The sequence below is a fragment of the Perognathus longimembris genome, chromosome 7, assembly GCF_023159225.1.
Source record: "Perognathus longimembris pacificus isolate PPM17 chromosome 7, ASM2315922v1, whole genome shotgun sequence".
In the NCBI taxonomy this organism is placed as follows: Eukaryota; Metazoa; Chordata; class Mammalia; order Rodentia; family Heteromyidae; genus Perognathus; species Perognathus longimembris.
Genome location: NC_063167.1, coordinates 21763957 through 21788570, shown reverse-complemented (window position 1 = coordinate 21788570; position 24614 = coordinate 21763957). Strand labels below are relative to the sequence as shown.

Below are 24614 nucleotides of genomic sequence, written 5' to 3'. Positions count from 1 at the left end.
CGCATGTGTGCATGTGCGCACATGTGTTTGCTAGTCAGGCACTCTACCACTTGGGCCACATCTCTAGCTCTCTGAGCTTCAGATACTTTTCTAATGGTATTGCCCAATTATCACTGGCCTGGCCTAGACCACGATCCTCTGGTAGCTGGGATAAAAGGCATATACACCATCATACCCAGCTTCTATTGAAAGAGATGGTGGCTTGAGAACTTTATGTCTAGGCTCATCTTGAACCACGATTCTCCTGATCTCTGCCTTCCGAGTAGCTGGGATTGAAGGTGTGAGCTTCTGTGCCCAGCTGATTCTGAGTTCTCTTGACAGGGTTCCTTTATTTCCCTGGATACCTCCTAAGTTGTTACTTATTACCCAAGTCACACTGACGACTCCTCATGAGTCCTCTGTCTTGCTGTCCATTATCACCCATCCAGAATACACCCACAGAGAGCTCTGTCATAGGGACCTGGTAGTTGAGATTCTGCCCCATATTCTATGCCTGTGTGTCTAACCCTAAAAGTCTTTAGCCTTGTATCCAGTCTTATCTTCCCATCTTCTCTTTGACTTCTGTTCTCGGAGGCTCTCTACCTCCCAGAGTTGACACCCTGCCAGATCTTGTCCAAAACCTGCTTATTGCCATCTTTGTCTTCTTTAGATGTCTCTTCTGGGGATGTCTCTTCCTGTTTCATCTCCACGCATGCTTTGAAAGACTTCGCAGTGTCTTCATTAAGTGTGTAGCTGTGGAATCTGACTGTTGGTGTTCATATTCTGCCTCTGTCAGTGACATGAAATAAAATATATAAAGTTCTTAGCTCAGAGCTCGACACTGATAAATGTTTAATAATGCATGCAGCGACAGTATTAGTACGCCTGTGGATGGCTTCCTTGGACTCCTGTGTTCTCTCCTTTCATGAAACCTTTCCTGAGTAGCATTGGCCTGGTCTTCCCCGAACTCCCATTGCTCACAGGCAGTAAAATCTCCCCTGGGGGAATCCAGTCAGGGTAGCATCCATGGATGGGCCTCCAATGAGGATCTTTTCTGCATTTTTTGAGTCAGTATGCAATACATTTTGTGAAGTTTCTGCTGCTCGTCCTTGAGTCAAATCTTTTCCTTGATGTCAGTCATGAGCCATCCATCCATCCATCCATCCATCCATCCATCCATCTATCCAACCATCCACCTACCTACCCACCATCCAGCAATGCAAGCCTACTTATGTGCTGGGCATGGTGCTTGGTGTTTTAACATTGTGGACAAGACAGGCTCTGCTCCAGCTTCATGAAATCATTGCCTCGTAAGAGGAAGGACACTTAGGTAATATGACACAGACTGGTGAGTTTTCAAATAGGAAAAGGAAGGGAATAGAGATAGCCTAGAAGCCCAGAGGAGAGCCTCTGTGACTTCATCTTGGAAGGAAAGTCAGGGCTCACTACCCAGAACAAGTAAGATCAAGGCTGAGACTCCAAGAATAAGCAAAATTTAGGCGGCTAAAAGAGAATGACACAGAAAGAGTACATTTCAGTTGAGGGAACTGCAGATGAAAAGTGAAGGTGGTGGGGAGAGAGGAGAACAAACATGGGCATGCATTAAATGTGTTATATACATGTGTGGGCACTGGGGGTGGGAGTGTGAGATGAGTTTGGGGAAGCCAACTGGGGCCAGGATATGCAGTGGCTTATAAAACACAGTAGCCTTTAAGCTGGCACATCTTAGGAATGGTATGTTTGTTTAGAATGTGAGTGGAAGCATTTCAGTGGGGAGTGGAGAATGAAAAAGAGGTTGATTTTGTTAGGGTCCATGTCAGAATCTGTCTGGGGCTCTTTCCCCAAGCAAACCAGTTTCTGCTGGGTTTGAGTCCCAGCTGAGGACCTGCTGCCTCGCTTGGTTCTTGCCTTGCTCCAGCTCCAGGAGAGGGCTGGACACTATCTCTTGCTCTCAGTTGTGACTGAGGAGCCGTTCAGAATGGACTAGTAGAACCTTAGATAGGTCAGTAGACTCCATGGAGAGTCTGTGGCTGGAGGGCACCCTGGGCTCTGTGCTCGACCCTCTTGTATACCAATATTCTTTTTTTCCCAAATATTTTAAGGCATGTTTATTTTCATGATATATTTTACATCAAGCACTTGAACCAAAATTCAATCTCTGGATTTAATATATATTATTTATAATTACATCTAACCATTATCTGAAAATACACACTGAACTAAGTCAGCTAGTGAAAAAGAAACTGTAAACTATAAACCTCAGGGCAGGGTCATGCATGATTAGTTCAGTCACATTGCCACCATGTTTTAGTCTTGATTCACATTTGTTTCCATCACATGGACATCCATTTTGAGTTAGCTCAGACAGTAGAGCCTAACAACATAAAGGTATGTTGTCTTAAAGGAAATTCAGTTTACTACCAAGAACTTCAAGAAGAAAAATCAGGACTCTTGATCAGAAGCATTCGGTGCTTGTGTTACTCTGGTGCAGCAAAGGTCTGGAAGGTAAGGAGGAAGTGTTTCCTTTGCCCACTGAAGATGTAATCAATAATGAAATTGCCAATAAAGGATTACCTGGACACAGTTTTATCCAGTGTTACAAAAAGGAAACATTAAGAGTAGTATCACTCCAGGAAATGGAAACAGGAGAGTTTTCTTTGTTAAAAAATAGAGTAATATCCATAAATATAAGCATGATTGGGGGTTTCCTTCTATAAATAATCTTCGAAATGCTAAGAGGGCGCCAGCTGAGGTTCTTTTCTGTAGTGAAGCTTCAGGTGCACACAGATCATCTACTGATGGACCTTTTTGAAGTATTCTTTGGAAGCTGTTAGACTTGGCTTGATTGTAGGAGAATCTGGTGTCCAGTTTGCTGGGCAGACTTCTCCATGGGTTTTCACAAACTGGAACACTTTCACCAAGCGGAGGGTCTCTTCCACACTCTGGCCAACTGGCAGGTCATTGACACACAGGTGCTTGGTTACTCCATTGGGGTCAATTATGAAGAGACCTCTGAGTGCCAGACCAGGACCTTCTAACAGCATACCGTAGTCCCGGGGAATCTGTTTGGTAAATCCTACAAGAGTGCCATATTCATGTGGCCCAAGCCTCCATTCTTCCTTGGCGTATTGCTCCAGGCAAGATGGCTAAAGTGAGAGCCCACCAAAACTGCGATGACCTCACAGGTTCACATCATGAAACTCATTGTCTTTGTCACTAAAAGCAACAATTTCTGTAGGACACACAAAGGTGAAATCCAAAGGATAGAAGAAAAGCACCAACTATTTCCCCTTAAAGTCATCAAGGCCAAGCTCTTTGAACTCTCCATTGACAACAGCTGTGCCTTTAAAGTAAGGTGCATGCTGGGTGACAGAAGGAGCATAAGATGAGGAACTAGTACTAAAGGTGAATTTTTCTTGAGTAGAACCAGGCCACAATATGCTTTGCAAGCAAGTTCTTCTAGAAGTGACATGCTTAAGGGCTGCAGAGGCAGAAATGCCCCGAGAGATGGTGCTTGCATGTCGGGCAACCGAGGCCCGGAACAATCTCCTGGTGCTGCCGTCATCTTCAAGTGCACGTGGGAACCCATACAAATATTCTTGACCGCTGATTTGAATAGTCCAATCAGATGCTTTCACATGTTGGGACAATATACTTGGGATGCTTGGCTGTCACTTGTTGGGCAGCAGTGATTGTATTCATTCATTTTGTTGATCTCAAACCTAGCTTCCATGCTTAAGTGACTCTCTGGGTATCAGATTCCCAGAAGGAAAGGAAGGAAAGACTTTGTGGTTCCATTGCTCATGGCACTTGTGAAAGTTTTACTTTTAATGTATGCAGATTTTCCCAACTGTGATGAAAGAGAATAACAAGTTGTGGTGATGATAACAGAGGAAGTAGGCATTAGGTTGAATGACCAGATTGAACATTTGGCTCCTCCAGGACTTCTCTCCTCCTCCTCCCCCTTCATTTCTGCACATTTGGCTCCTCCAGGCCTTCCCTCCCCCTCTTCCCCCTTTCCTCTCTGCCCTGGTGAGCTAGGGCTCAAGCAAAGACAGTCCCTAGCAAGGGATTGTCCAGAGCAAGGAGATGAGGTGAGGAATGAACTTCTTTCCCTCGCTTTGTCCATCTCAGGTCACCTTTGGCTGCATAGGTTCATTGTCCTACACTTCATCCTTCCAGTCTTGGGGTGGTTCTACCCTGTCCCTGGGGATCTCCCTCCGTCTTACTCCCCACGTTCACAGATCCTTTTAGCAAATGTCCTTGAATTACCTGAATGTGCTCAAGCCATTGTTTCCCCAAAGGCCCTGATGGACACAGATGGCAACAGAAAGTCTTTCTGAGGAAGTGACATTTAAGCTAGCCTTGTGTGTTGGGACGAAGGCGGCCATGTGAGGCACGGGGGAGGGAGGAGAGTCACTCTAAGCAAAAGTCTGAAAACTGTGAGGTGGCAGGGAGCCGGTCGACCTGTTCAAGGAGCGAGAAGGGCAGTGTTTGGGGCTGTGAGCAGAAGAAAGGGCAGGAAGCAGATGGAAGAGTAGGCTGGTGTGTTGTCAGCGATGTAAAGAACTTCAGTTTCATCTCATTGCAGCCAAACAGCAGAGGAAGATGTTGGCTTGCCTTCTGGGTTGCCTCTCATCTAGTGGTGACCACTACCACAGATAAAAGTGCTGGCAATTAATGTTCATTCAGTGAGCACTTATTATGTGTCAGGCATTGTTCTGAGTGCTTTGCATTTGTTGGTTCATTTAACCTATCAACAGCCCCACAAGGAAGATATTCTCATCCACATTTTACAGATTAAAAAAAAAACCAATAGGGTTCAGAGACAGGCAGTAATAACTTACCTAACTTCTAAACCTTCATAACTGGGATAGCTGTGATTTGAAATCTAAATATCTCAAGCCAGGGTTTTACTCTTTGAAGCGGGGTATTGCTATGAACTTGTCTGGACCTCTCTTCCTGCCTCAGCTGTAGATGCTGGGATTACAGATGTACATCATGCTTGGCTAAGGACTTCTCTCTTGACCACTTGCTATCACTCCATTAAACACAGGGTTACTAAGTCCTAGTGGTCTTGCCCACCTCAAATACAGAGTGTTTTCTTATGCCTAGCCATCATTTCTACTGGTCTTTTGTGTCTGTCAATTGTTTAATAGATTATGCATTGTGTGTGTGTGTGTGTGTGTGTGTGTGTGTGTGTGTGTTTATGTGTGTGTGTACTGGGGGCTAAAGTCAGAGCCTTATACTCTCCCCTAGTGTTTTCATTCAAGGCTGCCACTTGAGCCACACGTCCACTTCTAGCTCTTTGCTGGTTAATTGGTGATAAGAGTCCCTCAGATTAGTCTTCCCAGGCTGGCTGCACATCTGGTTTCTCAGATCTCAGCCTCCTGAGTAGCTAGGATTACAGGCATAAACCACCAGCTCCTGGCTAGATTATACATATTTATTCTCCTCCTGAAATGTTTCATTGAGTCCTCAAAGACCTGGGTGGGCTCTTTTAATCCTCCACTACCCACAAAGTGGAGAATATCATGAAAAGTTCTCCTTAAGTGTTTTTTTTTGATACTTGACAGTGGATATATATAGTAATAGTGCCTGGAAAAGAATAGGTGTTGAACAGATGACACCTGTCACCTGATTATGAGAGAGGAAGGAAGAAGGAAATCTGAAGGCAATTAGAAATGCCAGGTAGAGCATCAGCTCACTGGATCACTCTGTGAGGTCGTGTCCATGGGGGCCGCAGCCTGAGATCTTGTCTTCATCTAGGATATTGGAGTGCAAATCAGGGAGCAACAGAATTTGTTCCCCTGGATGTCTATTTAAAATCATGATTATCTTTCAATAACATATTGTATGTCTGCAAGTTTTGGGTCCTATTTGATTTCCTACTGTGTCTCTTCTTGCAATAATGAGTTCCATAAACTTTGCTTCTTGCAGAGTGAAGGAGCTCACTCTTTCACTGATTCTGAATTTACCTCCTGTCCATTTCAAGCTTCATACCCTCTCCTTCCCTGTTCCTTTATCTTCCTCTGGAACAGGTACCTGGGACGGGTGAGAAAGTACCCATGTTCCCCACCCACCCTGTTCTTCATCCCTGGAGATATCTCACTTTTCTTTATTTTCATTTCCTTTTATCTCTTCTTGACATAGTGGAGTGAGTACAGTGACCTAAAAAAAAACCTTTCCTAAAAATGAAGGCAACCCAGATGAGAAACAGGAAATACAAACTGTTAAAATGGTCAGGTGGCCTAAGCTTACAGCATCTATTGAGGCAGAGGACGCCCTCCCAAGGGGTCTGGTTCCTGGGTACCAAGAGCACCATGTTCCATTTCCAAATGCTCAGGCTTACAGGCCGTATGATTTCTTTTTTTTTTTAAATTAAATTTATTTGTTTATTAATTGAACACAAATTTTTTGACAAGGTGTTGTACAAAAAGGGTACAGTTACATAGTAGGGCAGTGTGTACATTTCTTGTGATATCTTACGTCCTGTTTTTCTATCTCTTCTCTAGGTGTATGATTTCTTGCCTGCCTTTTGTCCTGTGGCTGCCAGAGACCTTGCTGTTTCCTTGCACAGCCCAGACCCATCTTCTCTGTGGTCTCCTATGTGAGACATTTTGACAGACAAAACATTGTAAGTTGACTATTTTGTTTGGTTTTGGTGCAAGGAATAGAACCTAGGGCTCTATTCATGCTAAGCCCACTTTACCACTGAGCTACATGCCAGGCTCCTGACTATTTTGGTGACTCCATGCTACAGTAACTACTTCAAAACATTAAAAGAAAATCAATCACCATGTATGGTGTATTGTAGACACCTTTATGCTTGCCTGCCTCTGTTTCCCTCTTTAATGGAACTGTGTTATATTCCTGAGCCTTACTCCAACTGACCTGTAGTCTAGATCCCTACCCCTTGGGTCAACTGCTTACCCATGCAAAGCCAGCTGAGGGTAGGAAGCAATGGAAGAGGGAGGGAGGCTTCTATGCAGGTGGCAGGGGGAGCAATGAAGTAATCTTATAGCACATGAAGTATCAAGTTCACATATTACAGGGTCAAAAGAACACTGTGAAGATAATTTTTTGCTTGGTCATTTGAGATGTCATCGGTACCCCGATGATAATGTATGCGTAAGAACCCACACTATGTTACTGACGGGTCCCAGTCCTGGCTGTGCATTAGTCTTGCAGGAGCCTTGTAGAGGTGGGGAGCATCAGACTGTGGGCCATATGAGACCCACAAAATCATTTGGTCCATGGCAGGGTAGACATATGCAATCTTTTTGGCTTGCCACAGCTCATCTGCCTGTTTTGATAATTTTAGATGGCCTATGAATGATGTTATAAATATCTAAATGGTCCTTGGCATACAAAAAGATCCCATACTCCTGCTGGGGTGCTCTCTTCTCTTATTCTCCCCTCTTCTCAATCCAGGGGAATCAGAACAATCTTTCCAAAGCTGCCCAGGTGATTCGAAAGCACAGGTAGGGAGAAGTCCATGGTCCCCACCACACATCTGATCTCTATGTACCCCCACTGCCTCTCAGCCAGTCTTCAGCTCTGCCAGTCAGCCGGCTATGCCAAAGATTGGGCCAAGAGAATATTGACTTAGGGACACTGATCAATGGGCCCTGTATTGTTATAGGTTTTTGTTTTTAATTACTTTATTGTATTTTTAGTATTGAATTCCATTTTCCAGTCTCAAGAGCGCACCTTGGAGTTACAGGGCTCACTCAAATTCATTTAGTAATTCATTTGTCCATTCATTCACCCAATTACTCATTTACTACTACTATTCACGATCTCATTCGTTCATTGGCTTATCCATTCCCCTGCTCAGCACACCTGAATGTTTATTTATCACTGGTCACTGGTTACTCAGTGTGTCAGTCCTGGGGTTTGACTTTAGGGCTCTTTTATATTCATGGGTGGTACTCTACCACTTGAGATAAGAGTGTCTCAGATTTGTCTGTTCAGGCTGGCTTTGAACTTGTGATCCTCAGTCTTATTAGCTCCTGAGAAGCTAGGATCACAGGTGTGAGCTCCCTGCTCTCAGCTTCTCACTCAGCCATTTCCTCACTCATCAATTCCTTCCTTATTCATGTATCCATTTGTTCAGACATTTCCTGGCTCTGAGGAAACAGAGTTGGAGGCACACATGGTAGGTTTGTTTTCGGCTGACCGTACTCACTATCTGGCATTTGCTCTCCTTTGTGAGCAGATGTGGAGGCTTGCTGTGAGAGACATCTCGCCATTCTGGTGATAGCTCGGTACAGTGCCAGGGCTCTCCAGGACCGGGCCAGACAGTTTTCATGTGGACGTTTAGTGTGTGAGCTGGGGAGGAGGCCTGGGAGGAGATAAGAAGTGACATTTTATATTCTTACTCACAGCTTTTCCTTCTTATGATGGTACTTTCTTTTAGAGAACAACAGAGAATATAATTAGGAGAAATAGAAATGGTCAAAAATGGCAGAATACAAGGAAGATAGAGAAAGAGTAAACGCAAACTGCTATAAACACAATATATAAAAGAACACAACAACAGCATATAAAAGTGCCCAAGTGAGATGTGGGAGGTGACATAAGCATGAAAAAACCTGGGGCCAGTCAGGGACAAGGTGTGCTTCCTTCTCCAAAGGTGAAGATGCAGATCTGAGTTTCCTCTGTGGGTAGAGAATCTGGCTCACATTTGTCTAGAGCAGGATTCTAAGTCTTCATGCATGAGCATCATGGAGAAATGCATGCATTCACTCATCAAGTATGGAGTGGCCACCACCTCCTTGGCTGCTTCCCGTGGAGTGAGGGAGACAGATACCTGGACAGGTGGGTGCACAGGGGTGATTGGCACTATGCCAGAGGAAGTGCCAGGAGCTCTGGGGATGTCTCATGGGAGAGACTCCAATTCCTTAGAAATAAGGAATTAAAGAAGCTTTCTGCGAAAGGCGGATGTATAGGTGGTGGCTTGAAGGTGGATGTGTGTAATAAAGTGAGAAAATCATATGAGAAGCAGAGGGTGGGAAGAGAGCATGAGATGAAAACCATCCAGTGTGGCTGGTATAGAAGGCACAAAAGGACAAGAAAAGAGGCAAGAACTAGAAGTGCCATTCATTCATTCATTCATTCATTCATTCAACAAACCATCACCAAGTTACTCTTACAGTCCAGAGTCAGTTGAGCTCTAGAAACCCCTAGCTCTGGCTAGAACAAACACAAGGGAGGCTTCAGAGAAGATGGTTGAGGTGCTATGCCAGGCTCCTTCCAAGGCCTGGGCTGTGATGTGGAATTCTTTGTTATGGCAGTGGAAAGTGCAACCTGCTCTATTTCTTAGATGCATACTAGGTGGATGGAACTACTTTGCAAAACCGAGCTTTCCCTGGCCAAATGGCAGAGTTTCTGGATGGGCAGCTAATGGGACCACCCTCCTATGACCCAGGGGAGGCCCTGCAGGAAACAGCAGGAGGAAGCTGACAATCAAGTTGTTCAGATCTGCTACAAGAGCGGTAGACCCTGGGAGGATAGGCTCATCAGGATAGAGTGGCCATTTGGAGACACGGAAGGACAAGGACTTCTGGGGTGTTGGCATGTGGATATATGCAAAGTTGAGGTGCCAGCAGGGAAAGCCTGGTAGCCTGTTTCCCTTCCCTGACCCCCAGGACTCCCAAGGTGGCATTTTCCTTGGTGACTTCAAGCATGTCCAGGCTTCAGCCTCACTCTATAGAAACAGTTTGTTCCGTGCCCTAGAATTGCTTAAACTCGGGAATGAATACCAATGAACTTATGCCAGTGAACTTCCCAAGTGTCTGATAAGCAGTATCTGAACTGATGAGGAAATATTACTTCTCGGATGAGTGACTACTCATATGCTCAGACCAGAGCCTTCATTCTCTGTGGCCATGCCAAAGAAGAAGTTAAATTAGAATTTAGAAGTGACTTTCATGCATCAGCCAGGATTCAATACTGGAAAACAGAAACACCAGCTTGTTTAGAAAGAAAGAGATTTATTTATTAAAAGGAGTTAGGTGCTTTCAAAGTTGTTGGGATGGTTGGAACAGAGGTTTTTAAGCTGGTCTTTTAGGAAATAAATCCTAGTCAATGGGATCCAGCAGAAGAGATGGTCCCTTTGATGCCATCCAGGTGGTAAGAGAGCAGAGGGTTGACCCCAAAGCCACCAAGGTTAGAACAGAACTCTCACTGGATCTAGGGCTAAGGAACCTGCTCTTGTTACTACCACAGTATCCTGGGCATGGAAATACCGTCACCCTTCTACTTTCAAGTCTTCTCCCACCCCCCCCCCCCTAGATTTCTATATACGAGAGAAAAACATCTAATACTTATCTTCCTAAGTATGGCTGCTTTCCCCAGTTGCATCCATTTCCCTGCAAACCACATGATTTTGTAGAGCAATAGAATCTATTTCCTGCAATTTGAAAGCTGAATAGGATAAAACTAAGACATCTAAAGCTCCCACCTCTGTATTTGCCAAAAAGATGCCATTGGAAATGGAAGAGGTCAAGGCTGCGGTCTAGAGAGACTTGAATCCTCAGGGTCAGGAGGGGACTCTGCCATTGTTTTCTAAGTATCTCTTCTAGTTCAGTGCCCGTGGCTGACCAGTTCCATTTTGACACACAAAAGAATTTCTTTGGCTATAATACGCCCATCAAATCTCATATGTGACTTTGCTGATCTCTGAAAATAGTTGTAAGTTTTTAAAAAAATTTTTGGTACCATGATGGTGAAGAAGCCTGACTCATGAGATGGAATCAGGAGGCAACTTTATTTTTATCTCCCACTGTCCTAGTTTCAGTCCATTCGTGGGTCTAGTTCTACGTTTGGAGGGAAACCTAGCCAAGCTTTTGCTGTTTGTGGCTGTTGTGAGGTAATGAAGTGTCCTGTGGGTACTTCAGGTCTCAACTCTATTCCTAACGGAATCATTAAAGCACGCAGCAAAGCACGTAGCTCCACAGCCTCAAGGTGCTCTTTTGGTGCAGGCCTGTGGCAGGCCAGAGACTGTTGGGAAGGGAGAAGTGTGATTGGTATTTTCACCCTCCCCTGCCTCTCCCATCTTGCTAGGCAGGTTGCCAATGCCCCTAGGACTGGGTTCAGGGGAGAGAGAAGTCTTCCATTGACTGTTGCCATGGTGGTCAGCTTCAGTGTCTCTTTGGACCTGGCTGCTTTTGTGGGACTTCAGAGCTGTCCCCTCACCCCTTGGGCCTCTCTCCCCTATGGTTCCTGGCCCAGACCTTGTGCATCACCCCTGCCTGCCCTCTGCTTCCACATGCCCTTCTTGGTAAGGTCTATGGAGACCTCTACCTGGACTCCCTTGCATTTAGATCAGATTCACGGGAAACTCTTGTCATTTTTTTTTTCCAGTCCTGGGCCTTCAATCCAGGGCCTAAGCATTGCCCCTGGCTTCTTTTTGCTCAAGGATAGCACTCTGCCACTTGGGCCACAGTGCCACTTCTGGCCATTTTCTATAAATGTGGTGCTAGGGAATTGAACCCAGGGCTTTGTGTATACAAGGCAAGCACTCTTGCCACTAGGCCATATTCCCAGTGGGACTCTTGTCATTCTTGACTCTGGCAGATCTTAAAGCAAGTCACTTCTCAAATGGTATCTGCTTACCCTGATCTATACAGGCTGTAGTAGCCAGCCTCTTGACATTGGAGTTCTCTAGTGAGACTCCCGGTTCCTGTGTCAAGTCTGGGGGGTGGCACCTGTACACGGATCAGGCCTGGCTTTGTAAATCTGAACTAACATCCCCTCCCCCCGCCCATATAGATTTACTGCTCCTTTTCGGTTCTCTGTTCATCCAGACAACCCTCAGGGAGAGTTGACTTCTATTCGCTGACTCTTTTATGTCCCACTGCTGTGATCTATGATGCCATTATATAAACAATGCTCATACATGACAGATGCAGTGGCTTGAGGGGTGAAGATAGGTTTATGATTTTAAGGGCAGTCCAGGCCAACCCCTCTTCTTTCCCCCAAAAGTTACTGAGATCCTACCTCAAAGAACAACCAACCAAGCTTGGTGGTGTATGGCTGTAATTCCAGCTACATAGGTGTCAGAGAGAGGAAGGTCTAGTCAGAGGCTATCATGGGAAAGAAATTATCATCTGGTTGTCTTTTGGTGCCCCAGTGAACACTTCTATTTTAACATGCTGTTATATATTTGTTCATAACTAAGGCCAAAAGGGATGGAGGTATGGCTTGAGTGGTAGAGTGCCTGCCTAGCAGGTATGAGGCCTGAGTACAAGACCCTAGTAAAGTCCCTACCTAATGCTCTTGCGGACAATGCTAGAGGTGGTGTTGGTTTGTACTTTAATATGAATATATTGAATTCCACCACTTCCATGTGGTCAAGATGGTAAATTTCATGCGTGTCTTGTTCACCATAATAAGACATCGCGTAAGAAAAAAGAGATTTTTAGTGAGTTTAAATTGAGCTTCGTATGAGAATACATATTTTACCTTAATATTGTTACTCAGCCACTGTGCCTATTTTCTCTTTTTAGCACTTGACACATATTTTGAGGAGTTGAATCATTACAATTAAACAATTAAAAAGGATTTTATATGCCAAATACTGGTGGCTCATATCTGTAATCCTAGCTACTTCAGAGGCTGAGATCTGGAGGACTGAGGTTTGAAGATAGGTTGGAAAGAAAAGTCTGAGAGATTCTATTTCCAATTAGTCAGCAAAATGTTGGGCTGGAGGCATGGCTCAAGTGATATAGTGCCAGCCTAGCAGGCAAGCTGAGCAAGATTGAAGCCTTGAGTTCAAATGGTACTTTCAGAAAAGATGGGACTGGAGGACTGAGAACTGCTGTGAAACCCTTCTGTCTGCTAGTGACACATTTCACTGGTCAAGGCAAGTCATGTGACCATCCTAGCTTTAAAGGGGTGTATGTCTGCACATAGAGAAAAACTGGCCACTGGGAGTGAGATTAGAACCTCCCGTAGCTTGCACGACCCTCCCTGGGTGGGAGTGAGATTCCCAGCATCACTCACTCCAGGAAATACCCTCCTAAAATATTTTCCCCCATGCCACCCTTGACCTGCACGAGTACTTGATACGCGAATGGTTTTGACAACCTCCTTTGCAAATTCTGCCTATGGCCCAGCATTTCCTTTGAAATATGAGTGTGATTGTCTTTCGGTGCCCCGGCTAACACTTCTCTTTTAACATGCTGTTATATATTTGTTTGTATTCCATCTGAATGAAGGCTCTGGAGAGCAGGGGCCACATTCATCCTGTTCTTGGAACTATGTGTTAAGCTGGCACGTCTAGTGTGATGTGGGACATGCTGAGATTCTTGAGAGCGAATGTAGACAGGAAGAAGGAAGGGAGAGAATGGAAGAAAGGAGGGAAAGAATGAGGGAAGGAGGAAGAGAAGGAGAAAAGGAAGGAGGAAGAGAAGGAAGATGGGAGACAGAAAAAAAAATCCTGGAGTCGAAAGTAGTCAGGAAGTTTAGTCAGCAAAAAGGATTATCGAGCAAACACAGCCCGGAAACCAAATTCCTCTAGTGGAGCTAAAAAAAAAAAAAAAAAAAAAAAAAAAAATCAAAGAACCAAAACACCAGGAAGATAATCAGATCCAATATTTTGGGATGAATCAACTTGGGAACAGAAATGACACTGTATGCAGAACATGCAGGCTCCGGGGACTGAGTGTGGGAGACCCCACTGAGACCCCAGAGAAAGGGTTCCTGCCTGCTACTCTCCCTCCATGGCAGAAATGGGAGAGAAAAGAGCAAGCATTTTGTAGGCTGCCCACTCTGTGCTGGGCATGGTCCCTCTAGTTTGCCTACATGTCATCTTACTTTGGTAATCCAATTTACCGTCTTGCTGAGAAACAGGCTCTGGGAGTCAAGGTAATTTACCCAAGGTCACACAGCAATTGGAACCCAGATCTGAGTGTGTCTAGGGTTTCAGTTGTCTTCATTACAGAGAGATCTTCATTAGTCTGTTGTTGAGGATAAATGGTACCCAACCCCCACCAATTTTTCTCTCTCATACTCTCTCAGATAATGCAGTTCCAGATAGTTCAACTAAATGGGTAGACTCTCTACTTCCTAAGTCTGGGGATGTTAGTAGCCATTGGGAGAGGCACAAGACAACTCTAGGGGGAGCCTGCCTGCCTCTACTCCTTTAGGTCTGGTTTCACGATTCCTCCCCTCATCCAGCCCCTGGCTGGCCTCCCCTGGAGGATTTCTAGATTTCTAAGTAAATAACTTGAAGTATTCTCCATGGTACAATTCTGCAGAGAGCTGAGGATCATGGTTCAAAGCCAGCCTGAGCAGGAAAATCTGTAATACTCTATCTCCAATTAACCACCAGAAAACTGGAAGTGGAGCTGTGGCTTAAAGAGGTAGAGCACTAGCCTTGAGCAAAACAAACTCAGAGATAGTGCCTAGGCACTGAGTTCAAGCCCCATGGTCTACCAAAAAAAAAAAAAAAAAAAAAAAAAAGAAAAGAAAAAAAGAAAAGAAAGCAAGCCCATAAACCTATGTGTTTGCATACAGACGTGTGCATAGTCACTCACAAGTCCTGTCTGGGGCACTTCACTGAGGCCCACAGGTGTGACAAGGCTGTCATGCCTGGAGGACAGGTGTCATCAAATGTGAGAGAGATGGCTACAGGATGTTGTTTACTGCTAACTCTGGCCTTGGTTTAGCAATACCCCGAGGGCTGGCCAAGGAGCTAAGCTAACTGTGCTGCCAAGATCTGCCTCAGATTGTGAGAACTGTCAAGGAAAATGCAAGGTGGCCAGTTCTCTCAGGGCAATTGGTGGCCTTTTGGCTTGTACTGGAGCCCTGACCTGGCCCTCAGGCTACGGCTGGACATCAGTGAGACTTGCTGATCTTCCAGTATTGAAGCAGCACGAGGGACTGTGCAGGATCCCTGCTCCCCAGCTGAGATTTGGGATGTTACATGGACACAGCACTAAGATGGCCAACGGACACTGCTAAATAGGTAACATTTTAGCAGATATTTGACATTTTTAGTTTTTCCAGTACCCATTTACCCCCTCCCCCCCTTTTTCTGAGGTTGAGTTCCCTCTGGGGCACCAAAGGGCAGAGTCTCCCTTCTTCTGCCCTTGACTTGGGTGCAATGGATTTCCTTTATATGTCCCCCCCCCCCACCCACCACAAGTTACTTCCTGCCCTTTCCTACCCTTTCCATGGTCCCAGGAGGCTGATCAATGGCAGGAGATGAGTGGAAGGGAGGAAAATGAGGTCCACATGATTTCCTCAGGCCAAACTTACCAAAATAGCTGTGCTCTGAAGATTCTGGCTTCCAAGTGCCGGTGTGAGAATTTGGGTAGATAATCAATTGTCTTTGAAAGGGTGGGACAATTATCATCTTTGGGCACAGACAGCCTGTGGTGTGATTTTGTGGGGTCCTGAGATTAAAAAAAAAAGTTCTCTCCCTTTTTAAATAGTTGAAAAAAATCCAAAAGAAAAAGAATGCCTTTGTGATTCATGAAAGTGACAGGAAATTCACAGGTGAGTTCTACTGGGGCCCAACTTTACATATTTGGTTACACGTTGCCTACAGCTGTTGTTTGCCTCATCACGGCATAGTTGAGTAACTACAACAGAGATTATACATCAAGTTTTGCCAACCCCTACTCTACTGGAGTGGTTCTCACACTTGGGTATCAAATTCAACTTAAGGATTTTTCAAGACCAATATTTTTGATCTCCCCTCCCCCCAGAACCTGATTCAGAAGGTCAGAGGTGGAGCCTGGGGCTGTTCATTTCCAAAAAGTTTCCAGGTGATTCTGTTACTATTATGTGTCACACATAGAGAATCGTGGGGGAAAGCTGCACCCAACAGCCTGCTGCTCATGGGATCAAGGAGTTAGAACTTGCCTGGGTTTCCATAAAGAGGTATCTTTTACTCTCTTGACTACTGCCATTCTTTATTATGGGGCTCTCCTGTGCATTGAAGTCTGCTTAGCAACACCTTTAGCCTCTACCTACTAGATTGCGGTAGCATCCTCCAAGTTGCAACCACTAAAAATATCTCCAGACCTTGCACATGTCCCCTGGGGCATGTGTGTGTCAAAATTGTCCCCACTTGTGAGCTACTGTAGAGGAAGAGATGTCTGAGGGATCTGGGAATGAAAGAACAGATCTTTTATGTGCCACCTGCTCAGCCTCGTCCCCAAGGAGAGCCTGAAGCACACTCTTTCCACTGAGGAATTAAGCAAAGCATCAACACAAAGCCCTTGAAGGGCCTTATAGCGCTCATGTACAAGGTGGAGATGGAACTGGGATTTTGGATGGCACTGGAAATCATGGGGACCCAGCCTTTTTGAGGCTGGCTGGTGGTGTTGAGCTGCCCCAGACAAGGAAGGCACAATTTTATATAAGTCATTCAATTAGAGATGTTCCCCTTGAACTGTTCATCAGCCCTTTTCACCACCTTATGGGGTCAACTGCTTCTGGGAGGTGGGATTTGCGGTGACAAACCCTAGAAAAAGCCCAGCACATCCCATGAATTCTGTAGAGCTGTTCCTTTCTTTACTATATCACTCCTGACATTGAGGAAACTATGATTTCCTTGTCCTCGGGGTTGACATTGTGTTTCTGATGGTGGCTCTACTGAGAACACATGGTGACAGGGTCTCAGGGGAGTTGTTGGTGTACGCACTGTTATTTTTTCACCAATGCAGTTTCTAATGTTATGGTGAATTCAAATCCCTTCCATGGGACCTTGTTTGTGTATATTGTTTGAGTAGGTTGTTCATTAAGTACAGACTTGTCATTCCTGCCCAGAACACTCCTTCCAGAACTATAATTACAGGACTTACAGGATTCTTTGTCTTGTAGGAATCCTACACCTGAACATCTCCCACCAGGGCTCACTTTAGACATGTATGAGAGTGACCTCAAGCCCATGGCATTCACTGTTCAGACTCCATCCCCAGGAGCAGGTGGCTTGATGAGACAGGGAACAGAAGGTGGTGTAGAGTTCTACGGGGTATGGTATGTGCAAATGTTTGATGCTGCCTCTTTAGCCAGAGTGCATAGATCTGGGTTCTAAGATAGAGATATACTTAAAAAAAATCATAACCTACACGACATGATTTTTTTCCTTGCTGTCTCCTTGACCTTGGACTTCACTGGGAATTAGAAGCTAAATGAGGCCTCTGGCCACGTGAGATGCTTGAGTTGCTTAGCCAAAAGGCCACGAAGGGCATCTCTGTACTGTGTAGGTGATCAATCCTGGCTCTCAAGGGAAAATTTGCTTACAGCCATGCAATGGTGGCCAGAAGAACCTTTTTTGGAGGTATAGGGCCACCTAGTCATCTCAGCACTCTTTTGACAGGTCTCTGTCAGTGGAAAACTATGACATGACCATAAGGACTCAGATCTCTTAGGACTGAAGAGTTGGATCACCCCTAGGTAGTGAATCTCATCCAGCTGAGATGTTCTTAAGGGTTCAAAGAAGCATGAACTGGGAGCCACTTTGATCACCATGCTAGGCATGGTGTCCAGTTCCAAATCCTTATCTGAGGCTCCCCGCCCCTTTTGTTGCTCCTCTCAGCTATTTTTACATGAATAGTGTTGGTAATGACTATGTTTCTTAGGGTTTCAATAGGGTTTTACTGAACTGACATCAAGCTGTGATGATTCAGGGGCAGATGGACTTTTGTGTATTTTCTGTGGTGGAGACATAAACTGTTTACCCTGAATAGCCATAGGGGATGCTAAGAGGTAACAAGGGTAGTGGGTGATGAGACACTTTACTGGCTTTGCTCTGTGTCCCCAGAGGATGACCATTAACTATATCAAATACCCTGTGTTCTGGTTGGGTGTGGTTGCTGGGGAATGTTATAAGATTAGAGAGGGTACCCCAGAGTAAGATGAGTATTTATTTTTTATTTTCCTAGCTCCTACCCAGCTGAATTCCTTGTCGCTCCCTGGCTGTCTGACTGAGTCCCTCTCTGGAAGGGCAGAGTACCTGCCCATGACCTTACTTCTCTGTAAAACTCTTTTTCTATGGGTTCCAGGAGCCAGCCATCCTTCATCTCTTCAACTTTGGATGGCAGCTTGAGGTCATAAACTCTAGAGAGCCAGACTATTCCTAGACTTCTCCTACTCACTCCTGACACCTCTCTAAACAGCAACCCCCCCAATTCATGCCAGAACCCTGACTGAGTCACGGGCCTGGTTCAATTGGTTACATTGCCCACGGTTTTAAATCCAGAGCAAATGGTGCAGAACAGGAACTCTGGCTGGGAATTCAGCTGGAGTAGCCTGGTGGTACCTTGTGGCAGTATGTGTGGCTTGTGTCAGTGGTATCCTGTAGTGACCACAGCAGCCTGGCCAGATCCTGGGTTTTGGTCCTTGGTTCTTGTTTATTTTCCAACTCTGATGCCCCAGCCTTCCCAAAATTCAATGAACCTCAAATATTTACAAAAAATAATATAGTTGGAGATGTTTCCAGTGCCTGAAATCATGACATATCCATTTAAACAGATGTTTGATGGCTGGCTTAAAGCTTTATTGTTTAGCCAAATGGGAAGTTGTGGGCTCTTTAAAAATGACCAACTACCAATTTTGTTTTTGCCCTTGGCATTTATTCTTCCGTTCAATGGGAATGTGGGTTAATGTTAGACATATAGCTGCCATTTTGTAAAAGTGAGTTAATCGTAAGGAAAAGGACAAAAACCATCACAAAACTCTTGGCTTGGATATCCCTGAGCCTCTGAGTCAATACTGATGGTAATAGAATCTTCCAGAGTCTTTCTTTTTATAATGCTTAGCTTAAGGGCTATTGTTTCTCATATTACGATTAGCAGAACTATTTTTTTTAGTATTTATTTTTATCTTTATAAGAACCCTACCTGGGTGTGGATTACATCTGCTTAACAGCTAGGGAAACAGGCTCAGAGCAGAGAAGCCATTAGTCAGATACACACAGCTTGTACTCGAGAAAGGAGATGTATTGAGCACAGTTACTCGAGAGTGCATTTTGATTCATTCATTCAACAAAAAATTTCCCGAGTTCTTTTGTGTGAGACCTGGGAACAACATTTGAGATGCAGAGATACAACAGGGGCCATTAAGGGTCCCCCTGAAGTGGTCTAAGCAAGAGATGTTGGGGAATTGGATAAGGAAGATGGAGAGAATTGAGTAGATTTAAAAGGTGACTAGGAGGAAATGTCAGTAGGGTTTGGTGGCATAACAGGAGGATCCAAGGAGAGAAGGATAGCTAGAGTAATATCTTGGTTTCTGGCTTGAGCACTTGGGACAATTGTGTGGTCACGCTAGGATGGTGAGTGTTGGAGGAAAGGTATGGTGGTGGGAGGTGGGTGGGAGAGAGCTGGAGGACAGGTGGGTTAGGAGACAGGCTACTTGTGGGTAGATGCAAAGGATCATGGGAAGGCGACTGGGATAGAGCAGAAGTGAAAGTCAGGGCTGGCATAGAAGCTTCAATTAGCCACATCTCCCCAACTTCTCAGTTCCCTCAGGATGGGGGGTTGGAGGCAAGCACAAGCAACACTGCACAGAGAAAGCAACGCTGTGCTCTCCCCGTGACCTCCACAGAAGGCCTTGGCAAGGCTCCTTTCCACTCCTCAGCCACTTCCTGGGCTCCAATTCAGCATTTAGTCGATGTTCTCATTAGGAGGAGCGGCTCTGTGGGTCCGTGGATCACTCAATACAGTAAGTGAGCCAACCCCAGGGGTTCTTTGGGTAACGAGTACTTAAGCCCGCCATTAGCCACCATTAGGGCTGCACTTACCGCTTAATGATCACCAGCTACAGGGCCTGGTGGGGCTGGACAGATGGAGAGAAGGGAAGAGCCTCCACTCACAGAAGCTGTTCTAGGGTTTTTCTCCAGAGCCTCCTGAATTGGGGCTTCTCTGTCCCCGGGGCTCAGGATTGGTTCCAGTTCATTGGCCTGTCTGGGTTAGCAGAGGGGGTAATGTCTGAGGAGTGTATGGAATGGAGGGAAGGCAGGACGTGCTCTGAGAGACTAAGGCTCCTGCTCCCTTCACATGGGCCTTTGTGCTTTTGTGTGTGTATCTAAGAGATTCTCTTCACTGCTCTGAGGCACTAGGATTCAGAGCTAGCTCTCTCCGTCCATGCAATCTAAATTTCCCCAGGATCCACCAGTCTATCGACATCAGTCAGATGATGAATAAAAAAAAAAAAAAGAAATAAATCACACTGCCTGAGTCCAGACTCATCCCCTTGTTGAAAAAAAAAAAATCTCTATGTGAATTCCAGAGAGTCCCCAGGTGCTCCTGGCCTTTCTGGACAGGGTACTGCTGTTCTGCTGAGCACCCCATTGTCCTCAAGAGGGCACTGCTACTCTCTAGGGCAGGGCAGTGCCATGGCTACTCTGCAGGTGTGGGAACCTTTTGGCCATTGGCTAACTATTGTCTCTGTCTAAACTCCTGGGCAGAGTGCTGCTGATGCTCAGTCAGGCCCAGCAGAGTCTACCAGGCACGATCACGGACTCATTGTCCCTATCACAGAAACAGCTGCCATCTCTCAAGAGAAAATGCCTCTTCCCCAGGTGTTTACTGTCTTTGACAAAGTTCTACAGGGTTTGGTGGAATCGGCCTCCCAGCCCTTATTGCAGTAGCTTATGGTTCAGCAAAGATTGTTTCTGGGAGACATGGATGGTGGCTTTTGCTACTGAGATGTTGGTGGATATAAAGTAAACAGAAGCTTAACGTGTTCTGGAGCAGCTGGACATTGCTGTCTGCGGGCACTGCCGTTGTCAGGAGAGGAACATGTCACTATGGATACATCACTGTCCCAGAAGAACAAGAGATGTGGAGAGCAGAGTCAGGCCTTGCAGACCTTATGGCTTGACACAGAGCTCCCAAAGGACCTGTGGAGGATGGAGTGAGGTATACATGCTTATTACAGTGTGCCGTCGAATTTGGGGATGTTTGTTACACAACATTATTGAGGCAACAGCTGACTGGTACATGCCCTCTCCCCTTCAAGATCCAGACATGCATTTTTTAGAAATAGCCAAGGATAAGCCAGAATTTCACAGCCACCAGATAGTAACAAGAGATATCTTTTTATTGACCAGAACTTTCCAAATGGGGCAGGCTGTTGGAGTTTGATCTTTTCTTAGCATGAATTCTCTCAAAAGGCCTCAAGTCTCATGTAAATGAGCTCTATAAGGGCTATTTATCAGCCCTTCCCACCTCGAGCAGGGACTCAAGTTGTATATTCCTCAACTTATAAACTTTAAATTAATTGATTTTCATAATGGCTCCTGAGTAGAGAGGTTGACAACTCTGTAAAGACCCACATCATAAATATAGTACCAGTGGATCTCAGCATTATCTGTGGATCTGACCAATCTAAAATCAAAGGGAAAACCCCCCACACCACTTAAAAAAAAAACCCAACTGCCTTTGTAGAGAACCTGTACATTCATTCATTCTCTTGTTATTATTTCTGAAACAATATGACAAACAACTATCTACATTGTATTAGAAATTGTAAGTTATCCCAAGATTAGTTAAAATATGTGGAGGAATGAACTTAGGCTAAATACACCTATTATATAATTTTATATAAAAGCTTTGGTACATTTTTGTTTATTTATTTATTTTTAGTGCCAGTCCTGGGGCTTGAACTATGGGACAGGGTGCTCTTCTTGAGCTTTTTCACTCAAAGCTGGAGCTCTACCGCTGGAGCCACAACTCTACTTCCTGTAAAAAGCCTTGAGCATCCATATATATTGGTATCTGTGGGAAGGTCCTGGAGCCCGTCTCCCAGGGGTACCAAGGAGTGGCTGTGATTTATGATTCGAGGAACACGTTAAGTTCTGTCACAACCATTCCACTCTGCCCTTGAAGCTCAGGAGCTGACACATATGGTGCTTCTAGGATTCATTTAAATGAAGAAGGCACGGCTGTGTTCCAATAAAACTTTATTTACAAATACATATGTTTGCCCCCCCCCCCCCCCCCCGCCACCTTGCTCCACAGCACAATCACATCCACTCTTCCTGCCACCAACAGATGGCGTTGGCGCCTGTGCTTGGCTGGCACTGGATTTGTCAGAGCTTGTTTGTGGTGCATTTGCTCAGACTGAAGGTGTTTTACAAACGTTATTATCATCATGACCAATAAGTGGAGAAGCGGGGAGCAGGGAGCGTGTTGAAAATGCTAGTTAGAAGAGACATATGGTTACGATGGAAACCGAAGTGGAATAATAATTTCAAAAATTGAAAGTGGTGAGGAAATGGATGTTGTAAGTGAAAATGGGAGACTTCCTTTTTTCCGACAGCAGACTGATCGTAGAGAACCAACAGCAAGCTAGACAACATGGGAAAGGATGCTGTGCCCAGGCCATCGATGATAATTGGCAAAGTAGGATGAAATGAGATGGGCAAAAACAAAATAAATCAAAAGAGCAGAAAAACTTTTGAGTCAACGGTGGGAGAGGACCAGTGTGTATGGAAGGAAGCTCCTTGTTCTAGTGCAAATTCAGGACAGGGGAGGAGTCTGAGATCAGAAAGGCCATGAAGAGAGGACCACAGCTGGCTGCAAACCGCAGAGGGCTCATAGCTCCCCCTCCCCCCATGTGGTCCCAGTGCCCAAGTGATGCTGGTATTTCAGCCACCAGGGACTTCCCTGGTAGAGAGCTTGAAGGAATGGATTTACTTGTCTCTAATAGACCATTGGTGCAGGAGAATTAGGGCTATTGTGGAAAAAGAACATATATTAGAGAAACTACTTATGTGAAATACCATTAGTGCTATTTGGTGGGAATGGACCTGGGCATTATATACACGCATAGCCCTTTTACCAGGTTCTTTGGCAAAAAAGGGGACTCAGAAATAGCTGTTTGGAAATGAACTTATGAACACATACACATGTGTGCACAGGCATGCCCACATATACTCTTATACACCCTGCCCCCTGATGAAAGAGACTGGTAAATTGAAGAGTCAATTTGTTGCTTTGTAGAAGACAATCCTCAGGTTGGGTAGGAGGGTGGGAAAGCCCTGTGCTCAGCCCTCCCTCCTCACTCCGGGACAGGAAAATGAATGAAGCACACAGATAGAGGCAATGAACAGGAGCCTGGCAGTCAGGCAGATTGGGTAGGTGTCTGAATGTGCCCGTTGGTAATCTACAACCCTGAGTGCTGCTGTACACAGCATTGAGCTCCATCCATGAAACCTGAGGACAAGCAGGGGCTGCCTCCACATTGGAAAACAGAGGAAGAGCCTTACAGAGCTGACTAAAGGGAGAAAGTTAAGGTGCTGCAGTACCTGCAAGTCAGGAACCATGCTTAGCATGATATTCAATAGTAATGATGATGTACATTCCAAAATCCAACCAAGAGTGGACCTGAAGTGTTCTCATGGCAAAGAAATGATCATGCCATGCCACGATGTGTGGGTGTTTTAACTAGCTTGATTTGATCATTCCACATATATACATACATACACACACACACATACACACATGTACACGCACATGCATGTCCACACTTATCAAAACATCATACTGTAGCCCCTAAATACACATGATTATTACTTACTTTAAAAAACAGGACAGAAAGTAAGAAGCTAATAAAAGAGTGGTTCTGGGAGCTGTAGGTGGACAAGAAGTGGGAAAGGGAATTCAGGAGAATCTTACTGGGGGAGCAGGGGATGGGCTAAGTGGCAAAGGGGCCAGCATTGGGAGATGATGTTGGGCATTGACCTGGGGATGGAGCCATCTACTTGTGTTATCTTCAGCTCAATTAGCTATATGAGTTAAAAGATTCTCTTGGCTGCAAGTAATAGAAACCAATTTGAGGTAGCTTAAGGAAAGCATATTTGATGGATTAAAAATATTTTTGGGTATCTCCTAGAATTCAAAAGAGCAGTTGAACAAATTAGAGGAGGGAGACTTAGCAGTAGGAGGTCATGTACTTCCTTTCCTCTAGGGCAAAGCTTCTCTGACTTTTTGTGAGAACAGGGATCATTGGGGATAGGTCTGGCTTGGGCCAACTTCCAACAAGAATTTGCATTTCTAACACATTCCCAAGTGATGTTGTTGCTGTTGTTGCTGTTGCTGCTGCCCTGGAGGGCCAACTGCTGTTAGCATGACTTAGTTTTCAAATTCCAGTCCTGTCCCTCAGTTCAAATAGATTTTCCCAGCTGGGTCAGGAGTACACCAAAGTGGTAGAGTCACATAGCTCCAATATGGCTGCTGAGGGCCACCGCAAGGCATCATGGGCAAGTGTGGCAGTGGGGGCTGGGAGGAAGCACAGGTTTGTGCCTCTGGGAATCCAAGTCTGGGACTGGAGTTTATTCTATGGCATTTGACTTGGAGCCATCACTCTGCGCCTTGGGATTCTCTCCATGAAGTTTGGCCTTAAGTGGGGCATTGTTCTCCTAGTTCTTTGCTTCTTGGTCCTTTAAAACCTGTAAGTAGAACATTTTTCTTTTCTTTTCTTTTCTTTTTTTCTTTGCCAGTCTTGGGCCTTGGACTCAGGGCCTGAGCACTGTCCCTGGCTTCTTTTTGCTCAAGGCTAACACTCTGCCACTTGAGCCACAGCGCCACCTCTGGCCGTTTTCTATATATGTGGTGCTGGGGAATCGAACCCAGGGCTTCATGTATACAAGGCAAGCACTCTTGCCACTA

General features: G+C 45.2%; 1 pseudogene; it reads right to left on the bottom strand.

Moving 5' to 3' along the window:
* Window positions 1-2683: 2683 nt before the first annotated feature.
* Window positions 2684-11115, bottom strand: LOC125354268 (annotated as a pseudogene).
* Between the last annotated feature and the right edge of the window lie 13499 nt (window positions 11116-24614).